This window comes from Gallus gallus, chromosome 1, assembly GCF_016699485.2.
Source record: "Gallus gallus isolate bGalGal1 chromosome 1, bGalGal1.mat.broiler.GRCg7b, whole genome shotgun sequence".
NCBI classification, from domain to species: Eukaryota; Metazoa; Chordata; class Aves; order Galliformes; family Phasianidae; genus Gallus; species Gallus gallus.
Genome location: NC_052532.1, coordinates 157001910 through 157014507, shown reverse-complemented (window position 1 = coordinate 157014507; position 12598 = coordinate 157001910).

The following is a 12598-nucleotide window of genomic DNA, read 5'->3' as shown; positions in this document are numbered from 1 at the left end:
TTATTGTGTTATGTGATGGGTGGCCATGCATTTCATATGGTAGAATATATAAGAATATATATATGAGAATATATATATATAAGAATATATATATGGTAGTATATAGAAAAATACTTTAAAAACTATAAAAACAGAAATAACAGTCATAATTACTGGGTGAATTGTTTTTGTTTGATAGATTTATTTTATTTTCCTGTGTTAAATGATAATTCTGCATTATTTATAATAGTAGTATTTCTTATAATTTTCATATTGAAGTAAAATACAACTACAATACATAGTGGAAACAAAGACTTCCATTAATTACAAGTTGACATTGTTATTCATATTTATATTTATATGATATTTTATTTATATCATACGGTATGGAATATCAGTTTTGGTCTGTTTGGATCAGCTGTACCATCTATGGCCTCTCCCAGATTCTTTCCCAGCCTGCATGCTTTTGGGTAGAGGAGGAAGGAGTGGTCTTGATACTGAGCACACTCCTCATCAACAGCCAGAACAGTGGTATATTATCAACACTGCTTTATCTACAAAAGAAAAACACTCTGCCACACAGGCTGCTATGAAGAAAGTCATCTCCATCCTACCCAGACGTAGTGTATGCAATTGGATTTTTCCCATGGGTTGGCTGATAGGTTTTCCCTTCTAGTGCAAAAATGAAAAGGAAAGCATCTATAGCATCTATAAGAAGCTATGAAAAAGTAACAGTAGTTTAAATATCAAACTGTAACAAAGGTAGCCTGGTAAGAAATTTTACTAGAAACAATTATAACATGATTAAGCCATGGATGATCTAGTGCTGTCTGGAACTGATTTGATACTACGATCCCAAAAGTTGACAGGTTATGAAAAGGGATAAGTCACTGAACTTGGGGGTACTGGTGGATGGTAAGTTAGATATGAGCCAGCAATGTGACCCCACAGCCCAGAAAGCCAACCGGATCCTGGGATGCATTAAAAAAAGTGTGGTCAGCAGAACAAGGGAGGTGATCCTGCTCCTCTACTTCGTGCTGGTGAAATCTGACCTGAAGTACTGCATCCAAGTGTGGAGTCCTCATTACAGTAGAGACATGGACATCCAGAGGAGGGCCACCAAGTGACCCAAGAGATGAAACACCTCTCCTATGATAACAGGCTGAGAGAGCTGGGGCTGTTCAGCCTGGAAAAGTGAAGGCTCCAAGGAGACCTGGAGCAGCCTTGTAGTAGCTGAAGGGGGGCTGAAAGAAAGAAAGGGACAAACTCTTTAGCAGGATCTGTTGTGATAGTACAATGGGAAGCTGCATACAAGAGAAAAGTGTTTTAAAATAAGGGTGGTGATGCACTGGAACAGGTTGCTCAGTGATGTGGTGGATGCTCCCTCTCTGGACACATTCAAGGTTAGGCTGGATGGGGCTCTGAGCTACCTGATCTAGATCTAGATGTCCCTGTTCATTGCAGGGGAGTTGGACTAGATGACCTTTAAGGGTCCCTTTCAACTCAAAAGACTATATGATTCTATTCTATGATTGTAAATGCTATTAGCTATGGATCAGAAAAGACAGTATTAACAGACTCTGCAGCTTTGTGTGCAGAAAGTCTTTCTGAGAGTATCCTCATGATTTTGCAGCATTATTTCTTCCTTTTCGTCATTAATGTGTTGTAGGCGTCTTGCGGGGGCACGGAATGTACGGGACAGGCCTCTCCCTAAGCATAGAGAGACAGTGCTATCGTGCTGACCTTGATGCAGAGAAAACAGGAGAAGAAGAAGGATGAGAAAAGAATGTGCAGACGGCCAAATAGGGCACGGTGTTGTCTGGTATGAACCAATCAGAGTGGGACATGACAGCACGGTTTTGTAGGTAAAAATGTATATAAGCTGTGTTTTAGTAGTGAATAGGGGCCATTTTACCGCTCATCATGTTGGTGTCACCTCGGTATGTGGCCAAGCCGCAGGCTCCCCTAAGCAACGAACATCACGATTGCCTGCGAAAGGCAACATTAATGTTGCGCTATTTCAGCCTCTATTTTCACTATTGTCTTGCTAAGGCTATTTCTGAATTTTTGAAAGAACTGTCCTAAAGGGAATAATCATCTAGATAGTGTTTGACTAGTACCTCAGTATCTCAGGCCTAAGACAGGCATCCATAAATGCTCTAATACAAAAAAATCTAATCTTTCAGTCTTCAGATTGCCTTACCATGGAGTAACCTGAAGCACAGTAAATTTTCATTCTATTGGAGACTTAAACATTACTTCCAGCCCCACTTAGAAGCATCCTTCACAGAGCACATAGTCAGCAACCTCTGAGCTAAGGACAATCATGGTCTATAGTATGAGCAATCTACCACTTTTGCCATCTAGATAAAATGATTTGGTCAAAGAATATAATGCTCTTAAGCAGCAAGTTACGTCCACTTTATATTGCTTTCTAACTGATTATCAGCTTGTCCTTTTAATACAAACTACCCCAGATCCATATTAAGATTCATCTTTAATGTGAAGCACATATTATGGATCCAATTAATCTTAACTATATTAGCACCTGAATATTGTGAGAAAAATAATATCTTTAAGTGAAAAAATATCCCTTAGTGAAAGGCACCTCCAGAAAGCAAATTAGATGTTACATGGAAAAAGCTTTGTTTCTGAAGGTTATCTTTTCTCTTTCCATATCACCTTTTAGCAGTATAAACAGTCTAGTACAGCTTTATTCCTATGTTAAATAATTAACTTGGGTGGCAGAAATTCAGACTCGCATGTCCACAACTGCTGTTGGTTCAATCACAAATGTTTGTTGTAGGGAACTGGATGTTGAACACTGAGAATAGGAAAAGTCTCTTGACAAGCTGAATTCATGTTAGAACAAGGAGAGGATTGTACTTCAGAGGTGTATATCTAAGGCACTCTATCTCTTGGGAAGGTACAGCCTACATACTATCTTTTGCTGAAGGCTGTGCCTAGAGGCATGATGAAGTCCTGAGAGACTGAATACAATCTAAATTACAACAATTGTATTGTGGCCTAACTCTCATAGCTTTTTCACAGGCCTGAGTGCTTTTAGTGGATTATATTAGAAAAATATGAATAAAAATCTGCCATTGGAATAAAAGTGAAAATCTATTACTTAGTCACTAATTTGATAAGTGATACTAGAAGTATGATAATTCTTAAAAATAGATCTTTTTAGAGCCTGAAATATTTTTAAAATGTCTATTCTTTCATCCAAAGGAATCTTCTTTCAATATCCAAGAAATATAAGCAGGCAAATACAGGATGTGCATTAACACATATATAATAAATATTACAATGTACTAAAAATAACTGAGAATATATATGGACATATATATACAATCTATATATAGATAGCATATAGATAGATAGACAATACCATTTCATTTAATTAATTTAATGAATATTAGTATAGGATGAAATACTGCTTCTTACATTTCTTTGGAGATTGCTTTGGAGATTTGTACACAGAGTAATGCAATGTATTTCAAAAGTGATTGCAACAGGACTTCAAGTATTATGACAATAGTCTATGCAGATGGATGATGAAGGCCCAATGTCCACATCTATTTAAAATCAGATTTATCAATAATACCCAGGGAAAAACATGACACCTCTTTTTTACCATTTCAGAAGAGTTCATCTAGAACAACGTGAAGTCGGTGATCAATTGAAAGCCACCAATGCCACATCCCATTTTAAGAAGTACATCATGTAATGGACTTCTAACTATACATAAACCCAATAGGTTTTGTTATGAAGATGAAATACTTATGAATTCATTAGACATTTTCATCAAGTTGTAAATTCATTTATTGTCATTTGCAATCCAATCTTCCAAGGAAAATTCCTCCAAATGCTTTCTGCTACATTTGAAAGTTGACATTGTTGAATTCTGCAATTTAAAAATCATGAAAAACTTGTTTCCATCTGACTCAATCAAATAACAGTCAAAGATTGATTTGCTAGAATTCATAGTTATTCCTAACAGAAACAATAAGACTGAATTGATAGGATATTTTCTTAAAAACAAATTTTCCTATGTAATAGATATAAATGTGTATTATTTAAACATATTTAGAACTCATGAATTTACAGTTGTGTGAAGGTAAATATATGTCCATACAAATTTAACTGCAGCATTATGTAGTGTAAATTCCTGTATGTTTAAACTCAGTAAATGGTATCTGCATTATAGTTAATGCAGTAGGAACAAGGCTACCGAAATTGCAAGAAACTGTTTTTTGAAGTCTTTCCAACTAAGTTTTATTCTCCCGTGACAGTAAATGTAAGAAAATGGCCTTTATTGGTGTTCTTGACTCACTTTTAAAGAATCATTTTAATTCACTTCATTAATACAATCTTTTGGAATCATGAAAATTTTAAATGTGTTGTGTTGGTCAATTAAATGTAATACAACCAAAAGACATCAGCATCCAGAATGATGCATAGAACAGATGTTTCACTCTAAAGTAAAAATGAAGAAGTCTTTTGTAATTGAAATCCTGCATTTGAAGGAAGGATTAGAGTTTGTTTCACCAAGCTTCTAGTAAGGAATTAAAAGCAAAATAACATACATACATGTTTTGTTTTTATGACACTTATTTACATTTAATAACTGGAATAATACACCTTAGCACTATTTAGCTTGAACTTTTTTTCTTCTTTACCAGTTCTTTTCCCCTAGCTGAGCTTATTTTCCTCATTCTTGTGTTCACAGAGCTGCTTTCAAGCCAAGATGTTTTCTTTTGCTCTTTTCTCTCTGTTTTTTATGATATCACCATATTCTCTTTTGCAGACATTTCATCTGGCTCCAAAGTGTTATACACTTTAAATTGCCCCTGAAATTGTGAGAAATGAAAGTTAAACAGAGTATAATATGCAATCCCTTGAGTCTCTTTCATGCTGTACTAGTAGTCTGGAAGTTTTCAGGTATCTTCATTCTCCACTTTCAAAATCATTTTTCTTTCTTCTTTCTTTCTTTTTTTCTTTTTTTCTGGGGGGGTGTGTCTTTTTTTGTTTGTTTGTTTGTCTTTCCAGATTTATGTTTTACAGATTTGCTGTGTGATCCACATTTGTCCTCCCACATTTTTTTAATCATCCTCAGAGCAGAAAATGTTATGTAGTTATCCTTGTTTCAGTGACAATCCTCTTTCTAACATTGACTTTATTAATATCTGCTAATATCTGCTGTATTTCTTCAGTTTGAGATTTGCATATTTAAATATATAACAGACACTTAGCAAATAATTGTAATCTCAATGCATTTAAATTAGACAGCAAAACTACTCATATGTACACATAAGACTATAAGTAGGACCCTAGGATCCGTCCATACAGAGCTGTGTTCCATAGGAAACTGAATAAATCCACTGCACACAAAGTGTTCAGTAGTAACTTTTCACAATAATGTTTCTGATAAAAAATTATCTCCCAGAAAGTCATTCACAATTGTACCTGAACAAGAAGAATGGAATGCCCAGTTCCCTGTGGATTCACATACTATCACATACTATTCACATACTATTCACACACTGATATTCTTCTGAGGCCAAACCTTTAGAAGATTACTGAGACTCAGACGGGGCCATGCAAATGTGTAGTTCACATAAATAGTAAAGAAGAAATAATGAATAATCAGTCCAAACTATTCCAGTCTCCAGTGATGACCTGTAAATTGTGGAAAATTAATAGATTGGATTAATTTTTTTATTATTATTATTTTGGTGGGAATATTATGAAAAAGCATCTTATAAGAAGCATGGACATCAAGAAAGTAAATGTTTAACATCATCTTTTCATTTGAAAACATATTTTTCAAACAGAAGTATGATTTGAAAGTGAAGCAGACTTTCCTGACGTCCACAGATCGTTTTTTAGTAACAATGACAGGTAATTTAAATAGAGATTTCAGGGTGTTCTAAAGAACATTAATTGCTGAACATCGCCAGGAACCATTATGAGCTGTGCAAAAACAACTGTGAGTATAAAATAGTAGAGAAACTTTTTTCCTAAGTAGATATGCAACAATTAAAGTATTTTGTTAACAGATACTTTAGTAATGACGTAGGAAAATATGTTTTATGTTTTCAAATCCATTTTCCTCCTTTTTTTTTTTTCTTTTCCTTTTCCTTTAAAAAAGATTATTGACCTTTAGAGCTATCTTTTAAGGTAATCTTTGCTCAGCTTATGAGGTACACTTCATAAACTTCACATGAACATTATGTAAGGATACTTAATGAAGAAGGAGGGAATATAAGAAAGAATAATACTCACTTTAATAAATCATGCATCCTTGTGCTATTTAAATGTTTCTTCAAGGTTGATTGAAACTTTAACCTCAGTCTCAATAAAGAAGAAAAGCTTCAAATTTGCCAGACCTTGAATTTTTACAACAGTACGTTGAATTATGCAGTGATCAGTCAATTATTCATCTCTCCCAGATCGAGATGGCTGTGCTTTGAAAAGCATGCAAAAGTGGGGCTACGAAACGTGATGCTGTGTCAACACATTTCACTCAGGATTGCTTACAAGACAAATTTTTGTTTCAACATTGATTCTAGTTTTCTTGATGTTTGCTTCTAATAAGGTACCTGTTACAAATCAATTTCAGTTTGCATGTTTTAGTTTCTGGTTCAGGATGATACACTGCTGAAATGACATTACTCTCTTTTCCATAGATTTCTACAACTATTTGTTGTAGAAATAGAGAGTCATATACTGAGGGAACCAGATCTCTTCAGAATAAAGTCATTTGCAGCTGATTGAAAAAGGAACTTATAAAGAATGTTCTCAAACCTGAGAGCAGAACTATATGGAAAACAAACTAAATGTAAATGAACTTAAATTTTTGATCTATGGAGAGTTACAACATATTAACAAAAACAACAACAACAACAACAAAACCTAAGGTGTAAGATAAATAAATAACAACTAACTAAATAAATAAACACACACACACACACAAAAATACCCAAGAACTTTATTCCCTTACAACATGAATGCTAATAGCTCCTGACTAAGAATAGTGTGATTTTAAATAACTCTGAAGTTGAATTTTAAAACAATATGGCTCATCAACTAGTGGCAAATGAAATTATTTAAGAGCATAATGTTTTTTTTTTCTTTTTACAAAGTTAATGTAACTCTGTTAGTACAATATCTGTAACTTCACATATTAATTGAAATGCATTAATTGATTACGCTGTTCCAAAAAGGACCTGAAATAATTCATGTAAATCCCACTTTCTTCCCACTGAAAAGAACAAGGCCCATGATGAGCAGTAGTTTCCTACTAAGTTATACAGAACTTCCTAAACTTCCTCAACTAATTGTTCAATAATATACAACTAATTTACAAGCTTCAGTACTAATTTGATCATGCTCTTAGTCTACCTGGAGAATTCCACCACTGTATTTTGAATAAATGACATTATTAATTCTACACTGCAATCCAGTTTTTACTTTCTGTGTCTTTCTTTTACCAGGAGATAAACCACAAATGCATTTATTTACAAATGACGAAATGAAAATACTTACTGTAATAAAAAGATTAAAATTAAACATTTAAATGTACTCCTGTTGATGAAGATGTACTTTGCCTATTATTAAACCTGATTTCATCCAGCAGAATCCAGATTTTCAGTCCCATCATCTATCTTTTGTTGACTCAGAAATGTAAAAGTAATAGGACTTCAGTTCAGACTCTCACTAAGTGTGTAACATCAGACACTTTCCTGAATATTGATAAAGATCATTTAAAGTAGTAGAGGTAATTAGGCAAATAACATATTTGTTTGCACTTATGTGTATGCTCATATGTGCCAACTGCAGATGCTAAAAACTTCAGTTGGAGGTTTTCCTGGAAATTTGGCTGGATCAAGATTCTGACATTATTGAAGGCTTGTACATCAGCCAACATTAAGTATCCAAAATATTGAATGTAATTCCGATGCTCTTTCTGTAGTAAATACAGTGCCTTTTAGTACAACAGATTATTTTCAGTAGCAGAGGTCCACTGCTTTGGAGCCAGCACAGCCAAAGCCTCAACAAACCCGGGAGAGGAGAGTGACGTGGCAGTGGCCACCAGCTCTCATGAGATAGTCTGATATGGAGTGTGCATTGCTGAGGAAACGGCTTCCACACCCATGCCCACACTAAAAGCTCCAGGGTGAGCCACAACCCCTCGCTGTGCAGCAGGCATGGAGAGGAGGAGTCAATGTGTGTATCAAGCAGGCAGTTTGAATGTGGAGAAACCACAAGCCACCCATTCACGTGATTACAAAGCAAGGAGGCATCAGCCTGGTAAGCCTTCAGCAGTGCGCTATACTGTGTCTGTCCGACATAAGTGGGGCTGTGTGTTCTGGAGCTGCTGCGGGCTATTTAAACATGGAACAGCTGTTTGCCACCCATTCATATGACTGCATAGTGAGGAGGCTTGTTATCTCATTGTGCAGTGAGTGATAAGTACAGGGGCACCTGTTAATGGGCTGGTAACATGGCATGGACAGAGCCAGCACTGCTGGTACAGGGCAGAGCAGATGAGTCACATCCCACCAAGGCTACCCTAATAGTGCTGGTAAATGTGCTGGTTTGCCATGGCTGCACCCCAGTGGAAGGCTACTGGCAGGAAAAATTACTGCATGCTGCTCTTGTAAAAATCTGCACCAGCAGAGGTGGCCCACTGTTTCACAGCTGCTATGATGAAGGTGTTGCTAGGAAAATGTTGCCCACATAGTCAGTCTTTCACTGGCTTGAACGTAGGGAAGTCAGAAGGTGACAAATTCAAACTATATGATATGTGCAATAGGACAGTCCAGACTGTCCATTGATTCACACAGATGAACTGATCATGATGTTCTTCATGGTGTTTATACAACTGTGTGATTCAGAATGGGGCTTGTCTTTCACATCATTGTTGCCACTGCTGAAATGTACCACCCATTGCCTCACTGTGGTGGCAATCCAGCATCTTCTGTTCGATTTCCATAAATGCTCAACAAGCATAGATGAATGCCAGTGGGTGTGATTTTTTTTTTTTTTTTTTCCCACATGGAGGAATTTGACGACAAACCTTTGCTTCATACATACTCCCATGTCAGATGCCATTTTTGTCAGACCTATACTGCCATAGCACCAACTTCTGCCTCTGATATCACAGGCCAAAGAGTAAGATAGGAGGCATTACTTTTGGAGCAGCCCTGTATCAAAAAGTTGATCTCATGACTCCCGCACAAAAAGGCAAGTCTGGAGTAGAACACAGAAATGCTGATTATATTTGCTACTTACATGTATTTTTGTAGATGAAGTTAATCAGGTGCTGGGGAACAGCAAGTACTGAAGGCAATCTTTGAAGCATCCTAGGAAGTTTTAGGTGGAATGAGGGATTCTTAGAGGGTATTTAGAGGCATTTCTGCAAGACTTACTTAGAGAACACTACTGCAAATGAGAGTGTTCACAACACACTCAGCAGTATTGTTTGGGAACTAAAACTTCTGAACTATTGCTTGAATATTCCCAGCTAGATCTTTTGACTGATCAATTCAGAAATGGAAAACTAAAAGTAAACTCCTTCTCTTCTCCCCCTATGAAAAAATGAAAAAAAGACACACCAGGATAGGGACAAACAACAGATAAAAACAACCCACAAAACATCGAGCTTCAACAATTTGAGGTACGAAGGCAATTTTAGGCTTTGATCTTCCAAAATGTGTGAAAGAAGTGAAATTAAAAGAATAAAGGGAGGGACTTTGACTGTTTCCACTGAAGTTAGTAGTAGAAATTATGCATACAAGTTTTTTTGTTTGTTTGTTTGTTTTAAAGCGCATACATCTTCATCAGTCTGTGTACATCCCTTTAGGATTTGTCCTTAAAAATTCATTTGTCTGGGGCCTTGGATCATGAACTTCATCTAGCAATCTTTTTTAACCATGTTGATTTGATTTGCAACATTGCAACTTCAGATGCATGATATTTAACAATGATTAAAAGTATAAATAATGTTTATTCCTTTATATATATATTTGGGGGGGCTGAGGGAGGAAATGTAATTGGACATGATTTTGGAAGAAGTCTTCTTCTCTGCTTAAAAGAGCAAGCTATGCTTGCCCTTTATTAGAGTATATCTACTGAAAGAAATCTTCAGCATTAGAAATCCTGTCTATATGTCAAAGTCCTATTAAGGTATGAAGCACTAGACTTCTTGCTCCATGACTTCAGTTTATGTCACTGCTTAGACCATCTAGAAGGATTTGGCTACTTTTTTGGGTCATGTAAAGTGTACCACTCCAATACTTTGTCTAACAGGTTCTTGTGCTGTCTAATGGACTAAGAGAATTATCATCATTGTTAGGTGCACAGGAGAGTAAGCTGCCTGATACACACTGTTAGTCTGATACCCTCTCTGATGATAGTTTATGGTTCACCAGCTTGGTTAAACAGCACATCAGCAGCAGTGATGGGTGATCAATCTCATTCCCTATAGAATTGCTCCCCTAAGTGTCATTATTGAGAAATAAATCTAGGAAAGACCATCAGAAGAAATCAACAGACCTTTTGTTTAAGTTCAGGGCTATAAGAAAAGCAAAGAGGAAAGAGAGATGGTTTCTTTCCCCTATGTTTTTTCTTTCTTTTTTAAATGTGTTTATCTATGTGAAATATAGAAAAATAATACTATTTAAATTCACAGTGAATATCTTACAGACCTACTGCAAATCATAATGCAGGTGCTTTATATAAAGTTATCATCTCTTTCCAAATGGTTTCAAGAAGAATTTTTTTTTTTAACCCACAGAAAGTTAATTACATTTTTCACTTTTTGCTTACAGGCATAGGATTGAATTCTGCAACTGTGCTGAAGAGTATATTGCACTACATAACTGACATGACTTTGCCTATCTAGGGAGACATTCGGGTAACAAATTTCAGTTCCAATTATTTAAATTCAAGATTCTTTCTTCACAAATCAGCCACACAAAAATACATAATATTTATCTACGTGCACTTTGATTAATTGCCACTACAATAGTGGAAGAATTGGAAAAGACTTGTACTCAACTCCTCTCAACACCATTCAATTGGGAAAACAAATAACTGTAAGAAAACAAAGAAAAGCATTTCGGACAGAAAATGATTGTTGGCCAGCTATTCATTTTTCCCACATACTTGACAGTGACAGAACCATTATTAGCAATCATTAAAGTTGAGAACTTTTAATATTACTTGAAACTAATAATTCCTTAATATGAAATACTGCTTACCTATTCTAATCATGTCCTTAAAGTAGTTCAGATAATTTCTAAGGGAAATTATTCTATGAAGTACTTTTATCCCCACATAGAGCTACACCTTAAGTATCCAGGCAGTAGTCAGAAATCATTACATTCTGCTATAATTCATGGAGGTCTATGTTGTCACTCAGTGTTCAACATTACATAGCATTACAGTAAAATAGGATTTCTTTTTTGAGTACAGTGGTTAAATCAGAAGATCTGGTGATATTCCTAGCAAGTACCAGCCATCAAGCTCTTTTATGGTTTCCAAGACTAAGAGTGTTTACAGTTCACAGAGACATGTCACGGGGGCCTTGGTGGAGCATTCATGCAGAAAGATGCTCAGTGAAATGACAGGATATTAGCATATGGCAACAGAACACTGCTCATGCCAGAAAGGAACTTTTCTATCTTCAAAAATAAGCTGTCTGGTGTTATTTTGTGCTTTGAACACAATGTGGATGAGAAGTATTTGCAAGCTCCCATTTTCTAACTGGTATTCAAAAGACAGAAAATGTACCTATTCTTCCACAAGACACATAGGATTTTACTGAAACTCCATAGCCTGAGGGAGTGAAGAAGTGAAATACTGGGTCATACTCATTGCCTAGCAGTGAACTTCTCTAAATATAACAGTTTTAAGCATATTTTCCAATAAAGCAATTAGTAATCAATCATTTGATAGGATGATAAGCTAGGAAGAATTGAGCTTGAAGATGTTTCCTTGCTTTCTACATATCATTACTTGTTTGCTTTTAGTTTAGCTTTTTGAGGAGAAAAAAAAAGAAAAAAAAAGAAAAGAAAAGAAAAAAAAGCCTTACAATAGCATTCAATTACTAAAATTTAAAGAAAAAAAAACCAGCATGCAGGATTGATGGTACTACTCAGACAATAACTAATATTACAAGTATACGTCTTTCTATTATTTAGAAACGTGAAGTTTTTATGAGGATTTGTGCATTAAAATTTTCATCCCACTGTTTATTTTTTAAGGTAGTTTTATGTGTCTTTTTTTTTTTTTTTTTTTGCATTATTTTGTTTTCCTTCTGCTTGAAACAGAGACAGGTAGATGAAGGTAGACAACAGTGAAACACATTCTTCTTCTATCTCTATAATTCCAGGTTCCTGGTTAACTGCATTAAACAAAGCTTCTTTATAGTATCTACTATAAAAAAAAAGAAAAAAAAAAAAGTTCAGTATGCTTCTAATTAAGATACTTACCTAACTAAAACCTCTGTAGAAATAAAGTTATTATATTTATGCCTAATAAATGTAATTTAAGTAGTCTTTTAAGGTAGTCCATGAAGAGAGTGGTGTAAAATCTAACAGTATCA